This window comes from Doryrhamphus excisus, chromosome 8 (assembly GCF_030265055.1).
Source record: "Doryrhamphus excisus isolate RoL2022-K1 chromosome 8, RoL_Dexc_1.0, whole genome shotgun sequence".
NCBI lineage: Eukaryota > Metazoa > Chordata > Actinopteri > Syngnathiformes > Syngnathidae > Doryrhamphus > Doryrhamphus excisus.
Genome location: NC_080473.1, coordinates 9,797,678 through 9,813,416, shown reverse-complemented (window position 1 = coordinate 9,813,416; position 15,739 = coordinate 9,797,678). Strand labels below are relative to the sequence as shown.

At 40.8% G+C, this 15,739-nt stretch overlaps 1 protein-coding gene across 2 annotated transcripts in view; it reads left to right on the top strand.

Moving 5' to 3' along the window:
• Positions 1-1,018: 1,018 nt before the first annotated feature.
• dph1 (diphthamide biosynthesis 1) overlaps positions 1,019-15,739 on the top strand; it is a 294,949-nt gene continuing 280,228 nt past the window's right edge. For both annotated transcript variants that reach the window (XM_058080444.1, XM_058080439.1), the window contains exon 1: positions 1,019-1,079. The gene's annotated coding sequence lies outside the window, so the exon portion shown is untranslated. The remainder of the gene's footprint in view (positions 1,080-15,739) is intronic.

The following is a 15,739-nucleotide window of genomic DNA, read 5'->3' as shown; positions in this document are numbered from 1 at the left end:
TATTTGTTCCTGTGACATGTTTAGTTCATGCATATCCGCTTTTTGACAGTTCCTGCATGGACCCAACACCTCAATTCAGCAGCCGCCTGCATGCTTTTTGAGCCATGTGGAAGTGGACACTTTGAATTGGAACAACTTGGTTCTGTTCGCTTCACTGCAGACATGCTTTAGCGATTCTACTACCACTTTCCATGTCGGCTTGCAGCAGTTTTCAGCAACTCTGACTGCAGTGGATTATATTTCAGCGTTATATGTACAATTTCCTCATAGTGTGATTCCTTGAAATAATAATTGCCGATAAGAAGAAATGTGTATAATTGAATGAACTGCCTTGGTTACTCAGTAATGATGTTTGCTCATATTAGCAGTAAATGAGCACCGCTAAATGACCGTTTTGTGAGAATGTATGCCTATTGTAATACAATGTCAATTTCATTTAGTCAATGTAAATTTACATTTAGTAATAATTTTTGATAAGCATAGTAATTAACAGGTTAGGTCTGTAAATGAGTACACGATGAGTGAATTATTAGTACATTATAATACATTGTAGTTTTACACCCCTGCAACCTAAAACCACTAATAAATATTCTCTTTACTGGTCTTGGAAAACTGAAGGTCCTCCTGGGAAAAGATAAACACACATTTGGACTTTGCCTTTAAGTTTTAATAAATACTGTGTTAGGGTGTTTAATGATGATCAGGAGGGGAAAATAGACAATGTATTCGGTAGAGGTAGCTTAGTACAGGATTTTAAAGTGAGAGGCGGAGGCCCAACAGCTTAAGAAGTATTTTTTTTTAATGTTTGCTGCTGCCAACGCCATTTGTTTAAAAACAGATGGGATTCCATTCCATTAGCACCTGTTTCTTTTTTTACCGTTAGCAAAAGTTTCTTCTAGCACCTAGGTTCTCAAAGTGGGGTAAACCAATTGTCATAGGGGATACGTGAATAAATAAAACAATTAGCGCCTAACAATCATAATTACGAGTGCACTTGAACGCGTCACGCACAAGGCCAGCAGTACAAGAAGGAGGTAGCGTGAAGTTCGTTGCTCTGCGTGCATCATATGAAGAAACGAGTAAGTTTGACGATTATATTGTCCATTAAGAGTGTTTCATTTTGAATATATTATTTATATTGAGTGTTCCTATGAATCTCCATGACGCAGCGGTGAAAAACTGGTACTGTGAGATTGCATTATATATATGCAATCAACCAAAACAAGCAGTCAGCCTGTTGAGAAGCTACTCAACAGCAGCTGGCGTGGGGGAGTGGTTTCCGCACTATGTTAGTGTAACAGTTTAATTTGGTGTACATTGATTGGTCATACCTGGAGAGTGGGCGGGTGCATGTATGACGTCAGAGAAATGCGACAGTAGGAGGGTGGTTGGCGGTTTTTTTTGTTGGCTGTGTTGTGTTCAATAAACGAAGCCCACACATTATCTCAAGTTCTTTAGTTTTTGTCCAAAAATAGCGATTATGTTCGCCCTACTGCTACAGTAGTATTAATGAGCAGAGGAAACATACTTTCAAGAAGTGAAGGAACCCTCCAAAGACGGAGAATATATGACGCAGTTTAAAAAATGTAAGAAATACCTCTCTGCTGCAAGTTGAATACAACTGTAGTATCATAACCCTGGATTCTGACTTTATGCTTTCTTTACAGGATGTATTTCGAAAGCAACAATATTTGATATACAAGTAGGTCAGGTAACAGAATGAGGCTTTTGTTAACTGACCTGTGCTCTGAGCAATTTTGCCATAAAATTAATATTGCAATGTTCTTGCTTCATGTTCTGCTGGTTGTTAAAAGAAGTTCTAACCTGAACATTGCTCCTAACTACTCCATGATTGCTCCCCGACTGTGCTATCACTCTGTGCTCTTAGACCGTCAGCTATACAGTCGTAAGTGACCTTGCTCTCTGCTACTACTACTACTTGTTTAGCAGTGATTTGTCTTCGGACAAGTGAGTCCCAGCAGGCCCCCACAATATGTGCACACCCGACACGTGTGGAGCTGGATGACCGGGCCGATCACTCCTGGGGCGCTGCTGTAATGAATGGGCCTTCCGTTGTATTTGTCAAGATTCATGGGGACTGCTCCTACGGGCCAGAGGTATTTGCTTATGAGGGCATGCTGCAGTCCAAACTGGGGATTTTGTGTTGACCGACACGGCAGGGCTTGTCTTTATCTACAGTACTGCTGACACTTGTATAAGTGTTGGAAGCGAAGAAGATTGCATGATAGTACAGGTGGCTGCAATTTTAAGATGCATCTAGTAGTACTTTGCATATGTATACAGTCATCCTCTCGCCATATCACGGTTCCAATTTTGAGGCTTGAAATGTAATTAGATTTTATGTACAGTGTATCTCAAGTGGGGCTGCATGGTGGACGAGTGGTTAGCACGCAGACCTCACAGCTAGGAGACCTGAGTTCAGTCCCACCCTCGGCCATCTCTGTGTGGAGTTTGCATGTTCTCCTCGTGCATGCATTGGTTTTCTCCGGGTACTCCGGTTTCCTCCCACATTCCAAAAACATGCTAGGTTAATTGGCGACTCCAAATTGTCCATAGGTATGAATGTGAGTGTGAATGGTTGTTTGTCTATATGTACACTGTGATTGACTGGCCACCAGCCTCTCGCCCGGAGACAGCTGGGATAGGCTCCAGCACCCCCACAACCCTTGTGAAGATAAGTGTTAGAAAATGAATGAATGAATAATATTAATATGGGGTTGCACCGCGTCAAGTGGTTAGCACGCAGGCCTCACAGCAAGAAGATCTGAGTTCAATTCCACCCTCTGCCATCTCTGTGTGGAGTTTGCATGTTCTCCCCATGCGTGCATGGGTTTCCTCCCACATTCCAAAAACATGCTAGGTTAATTGGCGACTCCAAATTGTCCATAGGTATGAATGTGCGTGTGAATGGTTGTTTGTCTATACCTACTCTATGATTGGCCGGCGACCAGTTCAGGGTGTATCCCGCCTCTCGCCCGAAGACAGCTGGGATAGGCTCCAGCACCTCCTGCGACCCTCGTGAGGATAAGCGGTAGAAAATGAATGAATGTATGTTAATAGTCTGCTTGGTGGTGATTGTTTAGGTTTTCATAACATACTATACCATTATCATGTGGATGATGCATCTCATTAGGGTGCATTAGCCTATCCAAGCTGGCATCCTGGACTGGTCAACAGCCAATCACAGGACATACTCACGCCTATTAAGTTGAGTCTCCACTTTCCCGAACATGCATTCAAACCCAGATCTCTTGACTGTCAGTCGACGTGCTAATTACAGATGCTTGATATCATGACAGTAGATTATGCGACTTTTACTGTAATGCCAATTTATTGTAAAACCAACAGAATAGTCAGTAAAGAAAAAAAATCATGACAAGTAGTCAACTATTTTAACATGTCCTACCAACTGCATCAATACAATTCGCAGTGTGGCACATTTGTATGTGGCACAAACATCTATACAAAAACAAAGTGCAAAGTATGAAACGCTGGACTCATAAACCAGTAGAATTATACTGCCCTGACATATAAACCGAATATTTAATGAAAATAGGCATCTTATATTTGGGTCAATACAGTAACTGCAAGGTAAATACAAGGCTAACAAGCAGCCGTTGATGGATGTATTTCAATTGAGATATGTAAAGTGAAAAGATCATGTGTGTGTGTGTGTGTGTGTGCTTTGAGTTAAAGCACGTCTGTGTGATCTAGTGTGTGTCTTGAGTCTAATTTACATATGGACGAATGATGATCGTAGTGGGACATGTCCTGCAGCCGTTTTTTATTTTTTAGAAGACCAGAATCAGCACCACAGGGGCGTCCTGAATGGTGCCAGTAGAATAATTTTCACATCCTCATTACATTGAAGAAGGGAAAGAAAGAAATAAAAGAGCACACATCAAAGGTTTAGCACTACCAGAGTAGAAATTACTATTCCTCGTATGGTGTCCAATATGAAAATAACTTTGAAGTTTCGGTGTTAGTCTTTTGTAAATCCCCACAAAGGAACTGACGAGATCTGCAGGTCGTCATTGTGCGCGTACACTTGTGCGGGTGACCTTGTCAACGGGAGGTTTTCTTTAATCCGGTTGCTCTGTGTTCTCTTTGGTGGGGTGTTCTGGGTTGACAACAACATGTAATTAGACTGCCAGCCCCTTGACTTGGGGATAACCTGACAGTTTGTTAGGTAAAGAGTGTCCCTCGCCACATCACGGTTTGAGTTTTGCAGCTTCACACTAGCACATTTTTTCTAAAATATGGTTTTGTGGTTGAATACAGCCTATTAGTTGAAAAAAGTATGCTTATTTAAGCAAATTTGGACTGTTTTGTTGAGCATTATTGTGTGAGAAAACTAGTTAATATGAGCTAGCTAACAATGTACGTCATTGGGACACAGCTATTTGTTGTTTGTTCTGAGCTTTTTTTTTAACATGAGGATTATTGTATTTTCCGGACTATAAATCACACTTTTTTCACAAGTTGGCTGTTCCTGCGACTTATACTGGGATTGAACTCGGGTCTCCTAGCTTTGGGGGCTGCGTGCTAACCACCCAGCTGTCGTTATTATTAAAATGAATACTTAATAAGAAGCCTAATAAAAAGGTTTCTGGCTGCACGGTGGACGAGTGGTTAGCGCGCAGACCTCACAGCTAAGAGACCAGGGTTCAATTCTACCCTCGGCCATCTCTGTGTGGAGTTTGCATGTTCTTACCGTGCATGCGTGGGTTTTCTTCGGGTACTCCGGTTTCCTCCCACATTCCATACTCCAGAGCGACTTATAAATGAAAATACTGTTTATATTACATAAACACTGGACACCTTTTCTGTTTGTGTTTATTTTTTTTGTTTAGCTGAATAACCATTGTGTTAGCATATTGAGCACATTGACTACAACATACATGAAGATTTGTTTTATTTGATGTGAATACCTTATTTTCTCGGATTATGTATATTATATTACGTAATATGAGTGTGAAGATGACTATATGGTTGTTATTTCATGTCTAGAGGCTCTACAGTTAGACACTCATAAGCAGGATTTTTATACTTAATTTCTAAATAAGGAATTCTACTTTGCAGAAATTTGTTATCACGGTCGTGTCTGGAACCGATTAAACACAATAAATCAGAGATTTGGATTATGAATGAAGGATTATGATGTCATATATTATACTATGTAGTATGTATCCCATACATACTGTATTTTCTCAATTGTGCCATTGATTTAGTCAACTGCAGAGAGAGAGAGGCCAAATGAATAAAAAAAAAAAACATTATTTGTTAATAATTTTCACTAATCGATAATAACGCTTAAATGTTCAGTGTCCACTGAGTGAAATTCCGACAGATATATTTAATGCGGAGTGGTCTTCTCAGTTTTCCGGTACTGGGGAATGGAAAATAGGAATATTTGAGGGAATATGATACATATATTTGCATAATAACCCGTATGAAGGAAGGAATTTATTGCAAGGACGTTTCTTTATATTGGGTTGAATGATAGATTGTGGTCATTTTTGTGCTTTTGGCACATCATTCCTTTTAGTGTTGCCAGCCTGTCCACTTCACACTTATAGCCCCCATAGTCAGAGTTTTGTATTATTATGGTTACATAAGCAGGCCTAGTTGGTGCTATGTGTCATATTTCTGTTCATATTTAATTGTTTAACGATGCCGCGTGCTTCAGGCCGTGTGCAGCGGGGGAAAGCTGCTACATGACTCATCCGTTATGTATTTTTCCCTCCCTACTTTGTACACTGCAGTTAGTTAGGAAATGTATGTTATAGCATTTCCATCATTACCCCACGTTAGCACCGGATGAGCGGGGTTGGCTGCATATCATCTGGGAGTGCAGTAGGAGTCCTCGTAGAACTCATTGTGACGTGTTTACTTGGAAGCCAAGCGAGGTCTTGTTTGGAAAAGAAGATCCGCGCGCCGTCACATTTTTTCTCCCGGGGATACAGATTATATCTCCATGTCAAGTAGCACCCCCCCTCCCACTTTGCCCCTTTGAGGGGAGTCCATAGCCTCAGGCCCCCAGTCTACAAAATGTCTCAGTGGTTCAGCCCCCTTGATGCTCTGATTGATGTAGCGTGGTGACACAGTCATTTTCTCTGGCGCAGTAACACTATTTCACATTTACACAGTGCACCCCCCCACCTCCACCGCCATTCAGCTGGAGAGTTACTGGTGTCTTTACTTACAGTAAAAGAGGAAGACCGGCAGGGTTAATGACACAGTGTCTGCACTGACAGCCCTGCGCAATTCCTGTCTGAGATGCTAGTTTGAAGTCTCTTCAGTGAACCTTGAAGGCACGACTCCATCTAAAGTCTTGTTGGTGTGAATCCTAAAGCTGTATTATTAATAATGGGATTTTTCTCGACTGGTTTTATTCCAGTTCCTTCAAATATGCTCCTCCGCTCACATGATTATTTCCTTAAAGGTGTTTCAGGAGACACGGCCTGCTTTGGGATGTAAAACTGATTCCACCCAAAAGTAATTGGGGCAATGTGGAAAAAACATCAAAACACAATGATGTGCAAACTCCATTTCAACCTGTATTCAGTTATACAGAAATCTCAAAGCTTATCAAATATTTACACTGATTACATGGTTGCTTTCTGTCGATATACACACTCATGTTGGCTGTGTTTATCTACCCTGTGCCGTCCTGTGGATGTTAAAGCAAGCTAAATGGTTGTGATCTGCTGTAGCCTGCTGTGTTACAGTAAATAACTAATGCTCTTATGGACGGTGACATGCTGTGAGGTTTATGGCTGGAGAGGCACTGACTCCTTTTGAAGTTTATTCATTTTCTACCGCTTATCTTCATGAGGGTCGCGGGGGTGCTGGAGCCTTTGCCAGCTGTCCACCCTGGACTGGTGGCAAGCCAATCACAGGGCACATATAGACAAACAACCATTCACACTCACATTCATACCTATGGACAATTTGGAGTCGCCAATTAACCTAGCATGTTTTATTGATTTATTGATTAATCCACACATGCACGGGGAGAACATGCAAACTCCACATAGAGATGGCCGAGGGTGGAATTGAACTTGGGTCACCTAGCTGTGAGGCCTGTGTGCTAACCACTCGGCCCGGACCCGGCCTCGGACCCTATCCTTCATCCATTCATTCACCAGAGCCTAAAAATATCTTTAAATGGGACCTATTATGCAAATTTTTCTACCCTTTGTATTGAGTTGTGGTCTCCTATAGAGCAGCTACACACAATAACCTGCGCAGGAAACTTATTTCTAGAATCTGCACCTATTCCAGGTGTACTTCCTTGGATTTCTGCTTCCTGCCAAAACGGTCTGTTTTAATTTATTCCACCCGCCTCCGGGCATGCCCACTCTGCTGTCACTGCTGCCACTGCTGCCACTCTGTGTGTGGTCACATGCCCAAAGTGCTTCCTAACTATGAACCGTATAAGGAAGTCCATCCCTTTGTGACATCACAAAGGGGCAGTTTTACCACGCCTTTTGAAACTGAGCGTTTTGAGCCATCCCAAACTTCTTTTAGGTCTCACTTCCAAATGCGCAAACCTCATTATCTGAAACTTTGGTATTGTTTAACACGATAATACAACATTCTAACTACATTTATAGGTCAGAATAGTAGAAAAAGCATAATAGGTCACCTTTAATTCTGTTGACTTGCTACTGCAGTCGGAAAAGTGCTCTTTTTTTCGTCTTTATGGAAAGACGGCAGTTACAACCACATTCAAGCTCAAGCACCCCTTTCAGGATGATGACAGTACTGCAACGCAGTAGAGTTGTCCCTCGCCACGTTGCGGTTTGAATTTTGCGCCTTCAAGTAGTGGGGTCAAATTCCCACTCACTGTGCGCTTCGAAGTTGCCCTGAAGGACCATTTAGGTTGTAGTCGATCAGTCAAGTTGGGTTTGGATGAGCGGTATCGAAAAATGGACGGATGAGGTTTTGCTGACACATTCCAGAACCAGGAACCAGGGGTGCATGGGATATCCTGAGAACCTTGCTGCATTTCATTTCAATTTCTAGTGTAAGATTTAAGATAATCTGTCTCAAAGTGGCTAACTGACTAATTGTCATCCACATGCACGGTCGCCATCCGTCAAGGGACCGCTCCGCTGCTTCTCTCCTGCCAACTCCATCATGGCTTCAATTTTGTAGATGCCTTGCGGCTGTGTTTTCACATCATTACATTGCAAGACAACGTGCCTCACATTTGGACTAATAAACTGCAAGAATAGATGGGGGGGCAAGCTAAGAGATCCTTTGTGACTGTTATTAATGAGGTAACATGGAGGTGTAACATGATTTTTAAAATGAAGCATTGCACAAGAATAAAATAATGCCAACTCTGTGTCATGTGAGGGACCCAAGGCAAAGCGTGCATGTCTGTCGTGGGAGAGATAACGCCATTGTGCAGGTGGTAATTTCTCATCCAGAAGTAGCAGCCATGCCTGTTTCTTAATGTCTTTAAGAAACAGTCCTTTGACCTAGCAGTGACCCCAGTTTATCGGTCGCCGGGGGGGGGGGGGGAATTTAAAGGTCTGTTTGCATTTGGATGCTTTATCCCATCAAAAAAAAAAAAAAAAAACATTACAAGAGTTGAGATGCTCATAGGAAATATGTCACATCATACCCCACCAGGATTAGACACGGAGCTGGAGGGTTTACCGTGGAGAGCAAGGTGGCGGCTGCGAGGCCACCTTGCCTTCAAAGCAGCTGCAAAGATGTTTGGGTCAACATCTTAATCCTTTCTTTCATGCCTGTCAGTTCTGGAATCAGAAACTACCCTTTAAGACTAGGATTCACTCTGTTGTCCCCCGCCATGTTGTACACCCTGATAAGGAATAAGCCCAAGGTCCAGTGTTACCAGGACTGTTACATCTATACGGCCACTGTAGATTAGGTGCTTTACTGTCAATAAAAAACAGTACAATGGATGCTTAGAACAAATCAGTGAAGCTTTCAGAATGGGCGTAAAAAGTGCATTGTATTTTGCTGACCAGAAACCTGCAGCCAAATATTGAAATGATACTCAAAGTTGATTCAAAGATGACTTACCCGCGACCCCAGTGAGGATAAAGAGTGGCCCCTACTTGGCTGCAATCAGTAAACGATTTTTCCGGACTATAAGTCGCACTTTTTTTCATACTAGGTTGGCTGTTCCTGCGACTTATACTCCAGAGCGACTTATAAATGGAAAAAACTGTTTGTTACATAAACACTGGACACCTTTTCTGTTCATGTTTATTTTTGTGTAGCTGAATAACCATTGTGTTAGCATATCTTACACCTATTCAGCCTGTTTATTAATGTTAGAACGTGCCTTCCAAGAGGACGTAATGTCTATTTTGGTCAAGTAGTTTGTAAAATAAGTTACCCGCAAAAAAAATTGGACTTATGTATGTTTTTTTCTGACCTAATTATGCATTTTTTGCCTTATGTGACTTATACTCTGGAGCGACTTATAGTTCAGAAAATACGGTAATTAAGTTCAAATAACAATAAAAAGAGCGCCCCCTACTTGGCTGCAATCAGTAAGCAATAGGACTAGTACCGTATTTTCCGGACTATAAGTCTTTTTAAGACTTTTTTTCATAGGTTGGCTGTTCCTGCGACTTATGAATGAAAAAACTGTTTATTTACATAAAGACTGGACATCTTTTCTGTTCATGTTTATTTTTGTGTAGCTGAATAACCATTGTGTTAGCATATCTTACACCTATTCAGCCTGTTCTCTATTTTTTTATTAATGTTAGAACTTGCCTTCCAAGATGACGTAATGTCTGTTTTGGTCAAATAGTTTGTAAAATAAATTACCTGCAAAAAATACGACTTAGGCTGCATGGCGGTCGAGTGGTTAGCGCGCAGACCTCACAGCTAGGACACCCGAGTTCAATCCCACCCTCGGCCATCTCTGTGTGGAGTTTGCATGTTCTCCCCGTGCATGCGTGGGTTTTCTCCGGGTACTCCGGTTTCCTCCCACATTCCAAAAACATGCTAGGTTAATTGGCGACTCCAAATTGTCCATAGGTATGAATGTGAGTGTGAATGGTTGTTTGTCTATATGTGCCCTGTGATTGGCTGTCGACCAGTCCAGGGTGTACCCCGCCTATCGCCCGAAGACAGCTGGGATAGGCTCCAGCACCCCCGCGACCCTCGTGAGGATAAGCGGTAGAAAATGAATGAATGACGTACGACTTATGTATGCTTTTTTCCTACCTAATTATGCATTTTTGGCCTTGTGTGATTCATACTTCGGAGCGATCTATAGTCCAGAAAATACGGTAATTAAGTTCCAATAACAATGGAGTACAAAGGTATGATATGACAGAACGTGCAAATATCAGTATAATTTTCCGTATTTGGTTGATTTACTTCACCATATTGACCACCTCTGGAAAAAAAAGTAGCACCAAAATGGGATTTACTGCATGAAAAATTCTGACTGAAGACCTGGCTTTAGGGTCTCAAATTGCTTCTCGTAGCTTTAATTAGACTCTCTATATACCACCGAGATGGTCTGTACAAATATTGACACAGCTGTCAGCCCGCTTAATGGTTAATGATGGCATCTCTTCACCTTCCCACGCGTGCAGGTAAAAAAGTCAATGTCACACTGTTGTATGTTTAACATTCGCTGCAGTAAAGCACCGTGAATGACACCAGTGGGCACCCCACCGTGTGAATGCATCCCATTAAACCTCTCTGCTTCAGTGTTCCCGTTTTTCACAACTAAAAAAAATGTTGCGTCTTATTATTTTTGTCCACTTTGTAAACTGTGAACCCCCCCCCCCCCCAGCCATTCACAAGGCCACTTAGTTTATTTGTTGCAACTGTATTCTCATTATCATTCTTGGAGACTTTTGGCTAAAGGACATGAGGAATTATTTTATGTTATGGAGATGAAGGGGAGCTTTTGTGTGCTGGTTTCCAGAAAAAAAGAGCCGACGGCGGTGCACATTCGGTTAAAGAGATGAGATTGGTTGCGCATTTCCTCAAAGCTTTATTCATATACAAGCAAAAGCAATTATTTTGCCGAAACACCCGCCGCCTTCGTTCATTTTTGGACTGTATATTACAGTGGCCACATAATCTGTAATACTGCAGCTGTAAATGCAGTAAACAAACAGCCCTTCCTGCAAAACCATTCATGGTAGTTTTCGTCTTCAGCTGAACTGAAATGAAAAGCAACACAAAGTCAAAATGCTGCTTAATGAGCTCTAATGTAGTTTGTATTCCCTGTGTTAATGTGGTAGGAGCAACAAATGTCAAGTACAGTGTTTAAATCATGAATGTGAATTTTTTTGGCTCTATGAGTCGTTTTTTGGTTTTTAATTAATTCCGTGGCAACTGAGAAAGAGGGCAGCGCTGTGGAAGAGTGATTCGTGCTGCTGCCTCACAACAAGAGGTTCCTGGGTTGAAGGTTAGGTTTGTTTGTGTGTCATATTTTACGGACTATGTGTTACACTTTTGACTGGTCCTGCGATTTATAATTAGTTGCAAATTATGTCTATACAGTATGGTAATGGCTTTATTTCATTTGAACATGCATCAGATTAAGATTGAGTGCATCACATAATCAGTTCACAGTTCCACATGTCCAAAAGGAGTAGGAAGAAGCAAAGCTTATTAAATCCTACCCCTCCATCTGGTACTTTTACAATCAGTAACTGTTACATTTGTTCACTTCCTGCTTTCTATAATACTTCTCTCATGGAGAGAAGTATTGGGTGACATTTTTAGGTATTTGGTTATTTTTTAGCCTTATGCATTATTTTAGCTGTTTGAAGCGTGTATATCAGCAAGTTTAAGTATTTGTGATTTTGGAAATGAGTTAGTATGTTCTCTGTAGGCGGCATTATGAATTATCCTTACTGACCTTTTTTGCAGTGCATTTAGCGAGTGAAGATTGCTTTTATAGTTATTACCCTATATTTCCACACAATAAGTAAGATATGGTAGAACCAGAGAGCAATAAAGAGTGTAGAGTGATTTCTGATTGAGAACAAATTTTGTTCTGTTCAATACTGAAATATTTCTGGCCATCTTATGTTGTATATTTGTAATATGAGGTTTTCCAGCTCATATTTTCATATATTGTGATCCCCAGAAATGTATTTTCCTTCACCCTTTCAATGTCTACACCATCTATTTGTATTTGTACAGTATCATAATATATACAGTGGAACCTTAGTTAGCGTCATTAATATATTACCAAAGGTTCGACTATAACAGAAAAACACTCTAGCCAAATACATTTTTCCCATTAGAAGTAATGAATTAATATGAACAATGTTAAGATGTGATTGTCGACTAAGACGGCAATGTGAGTTATTTCTTAAATTCTACAACATTCTTTGGCTCCATTGTGGGTTATTTTGCATCTGTGATCGATAGAAAAAGCAAATACTTGTGGCACAACTGTGTGAATTAGCAAAGAACTACAGAGTTAACTGCTGATGACATCATAGACAAGCGATGGAACTGACTTGCGCAGTTCCATGTTTCCATGGGTTAGCAAGCTAATAGGCTGGTGACGTTTTGTGATTAAAAAAAAAAGTATTGAATTCCGAGTGTACTAATAAATAAATAAATAAAAAAAATGAACTGAACCAATGGAGACTGAACACAAACTCAATGTGTTTAGTGATGTGGAATGAGATTGGGAACTCGATGAACTTCCTAGTTGGACTTTCTGGCTTGTCTAGTTGAATAACTTTCCCTTTTATAGGGATACGCCTGCCTATAAGTGCAAAACCCACCAATAGCGGGCTTTGTGGGTGGAATATTTTTGTCCGATTACGTCATACATATCATCTTGTAAACTGTATTGTATATAATGCTGGTTAAAACTGTTAAACTGTTATTACTTTAGACTGTTTATATTGTTTATTTTTGTCCCCTTTTGCTGATTTACAATGTAAATTTCCCCACTGAGGGACGAATAAAGGTATATCTAATCTAGTCTAATAGGCCTCTTTTTAATATGTTTTTATATATTTTATATAAACTGGTCATGGAGAGTACTTTTATTGATAATCTTTATTGATTTTGACATGAAATGCAGTGGACTGGAAATGATTGAAGCTGTTTTATGGGTTATCGGCTTTGAAGACAATGTCGACTGAGATGTCCAACCAGTGAACACAAACTGATGGTGACTGGCTCAGTCATTTTAATACCACATGCTAGTTTGATCTTTTTTTTTTCGATTTGATAACTTTTTTTTATCTAAACACAGAAAAAAAATAAGAATCAAAATGCCATTTATGAAGCCATTTCTTCTCCCTGATCACAGAAAAGTCTGATATTATTAACCAATTTTAATTGTAGAGAGGGCTGCATGGTGGGTGAGTGGTTAGTGTGCCTCACAGCTAGGAGACTGGGGTTCAATTGCTGCCTCGTCCATCTCTGTGTGGAGTTTGCATGTTCTCCCCGTGTATTCCAAAAACATGCTAGGTTAATTGGCCACTCCAAATTGTCCATAGGTATGAATGTGAGTGTGAATGGTTGTTTGTCTATATGTGCCCTGTGATTGGCTGGCTCCAGCGACGCTTGTGAGTACAAGCGGTAGAAAATGAATGAATAATTGTAGAGACTGCAGCTGCATGCTGAACCAATATGGATGTGGATGCCAAGCTATGCGTATTGGAACCTGGACAAGTGTATTGACAATGGAAGCTATCTCATTAATGATCCTTATTCATGTACAGAATATGGAAATCACATCCATTGATCCTTGTGTGTGTATTTGAAGGTGGACGCGTGTAGCGCCTCCAGCGTACAGGTCTACTCCAGAATGATTGTATGCCAGTGTTACCTTATTCCAAGGCTCCAAGCAAAACAAACATATTCTCTGTGAGGTTTCACCATGCCATATAAAACACTCCAATAAACTTTTATGTTGCCCTGCTTCATTAAACATTAAAACTGCCTTAAGAAGCGCTAATCAATATTTTGCCATGATGTCACACTTTACTGCAGCATGTGAGGGTTGTGGACGGAAACTTACATCCGCTCATTCATGTCATATTAATGTTTGCCGTTAATGACTTATTTGAACCATTTGTTCAAAAGTAAGGCCTTTAACACCAGAAATCACGCTAGTCACGTAAATATTTTAACAAGTGGTGCTGAAGTGGTGAAGTGGTTCCAGGATGTCTTTTAACTTGACAAGACCAAGCCTTATTAACTAATTAATTTGATCAATCCCAGACATTTTTCAAAAGCTGTGCATCTCGGTACCGGACATTTTTGATGATTTTGACTGATTTTTGAATGTGTTTTAGACATTTTATGTACCAAAAGAAAGATTAGATTCTCATCTTTCATCAGAAAAAAAAGTTGTGTACCTTTTTGTTCATTCATTCATTTTCTACCGCTTATCCTCACAAGGGTCACGGGGGTCTGGAACCTATCCCAGCTGACTTCAGGCGAGAGGCGGGGTACACCCTGGACTGGTCGCCAGCCAATCACAGGGCACATACAGACAAACAACCATTCACACTCACATTCTCCACATTATCATTTATCATTAATTATTATTATTTTGTTTTATTTATTCATTTTTTTTATTACACGGGAGCCAGGTAACGACATTTCGTTAGCAATTTCACTGCTGTGTTATTGTACAATGACAATAAAGAAAGTCTATGTTTATGTCTATGTCTATTCATACCTATGGACAATTTGGAATCGCCAATTAACCGAGCATCTTTTTGGAATGTTTTTGGAAAAAAATATTAAAAATAAAAATAAATAAAATACTGATTCAGAACTTATTTAGAAAAATATGCAACTGATATCCAACCTGAATCTCTTATTGGGGCGGCACGGCGGTCGAGTGGTTAGCGCGCAGACCTCACAGCTTGGAGACCAGGGTTCAATTCCACCCTCGGCCATCTCTGTGTGGAGTTTTCATGTTCTACCCGTGCATGCGTGGGTTTTCTACGGGTACTCCGGTTTCCTCCCACATTCCAAAAACATGCTAGGTTAATCCATAGTCCATATGGAGTCCATAGGTATGAATGCGAGTGTGAATGGTTGTTTGTCTATATGTGCCCTATGATTGGCTGGTGACCAGTCCAAGGTGTACCCCGCCTCTCGCCCAAAGACAGCTGGGATAGGCTGCAGCACCCCCGCGACCCTCGTGAGGAAAAGCGGTAGAAAATGAATGAATGAATGAATCTCTTATTGACTAACAAACTTAAAAAACTGACATGACTGTAGTTCTGTACAGTTAATGTGGTAATTGCTACCTAGATACCTAAAGCGAATAAACACTAGTATAAGGGGATCAGTCTCCTAAAGGTTTCTTTGTTGTTCTCTGGTCTGGAGTGAAGGTATTAAAGTTCACCACAAGGTCACTCCGCTGTCAGAACAGAAAACATTTAATCCCATTGCATTTGGTTTGCCAAGAAACCGAAACATTGGAAAGGGGACTCATGTACGTCGATTGTGACCTTTGTAGCCTGAGGCAAGTCAAGTGTTGACCTTGATCTTTTACTCAATCTTCTAAATGATTTTGTGTCAGTCGGCTATAATCACACCTGTGCTTTTGGCAGCCCTGTATCTCTTACACCTTAGATATTGAAAACACGCGAGCTACACTGAGAGCTTGCCTATGCCTGGGTGAAGCTAAATCCCAAATGAGTGACACTTTAGCGCACTACCTGAGGTGTAATTAATCGGGATGAGCGAGTACACTACTATC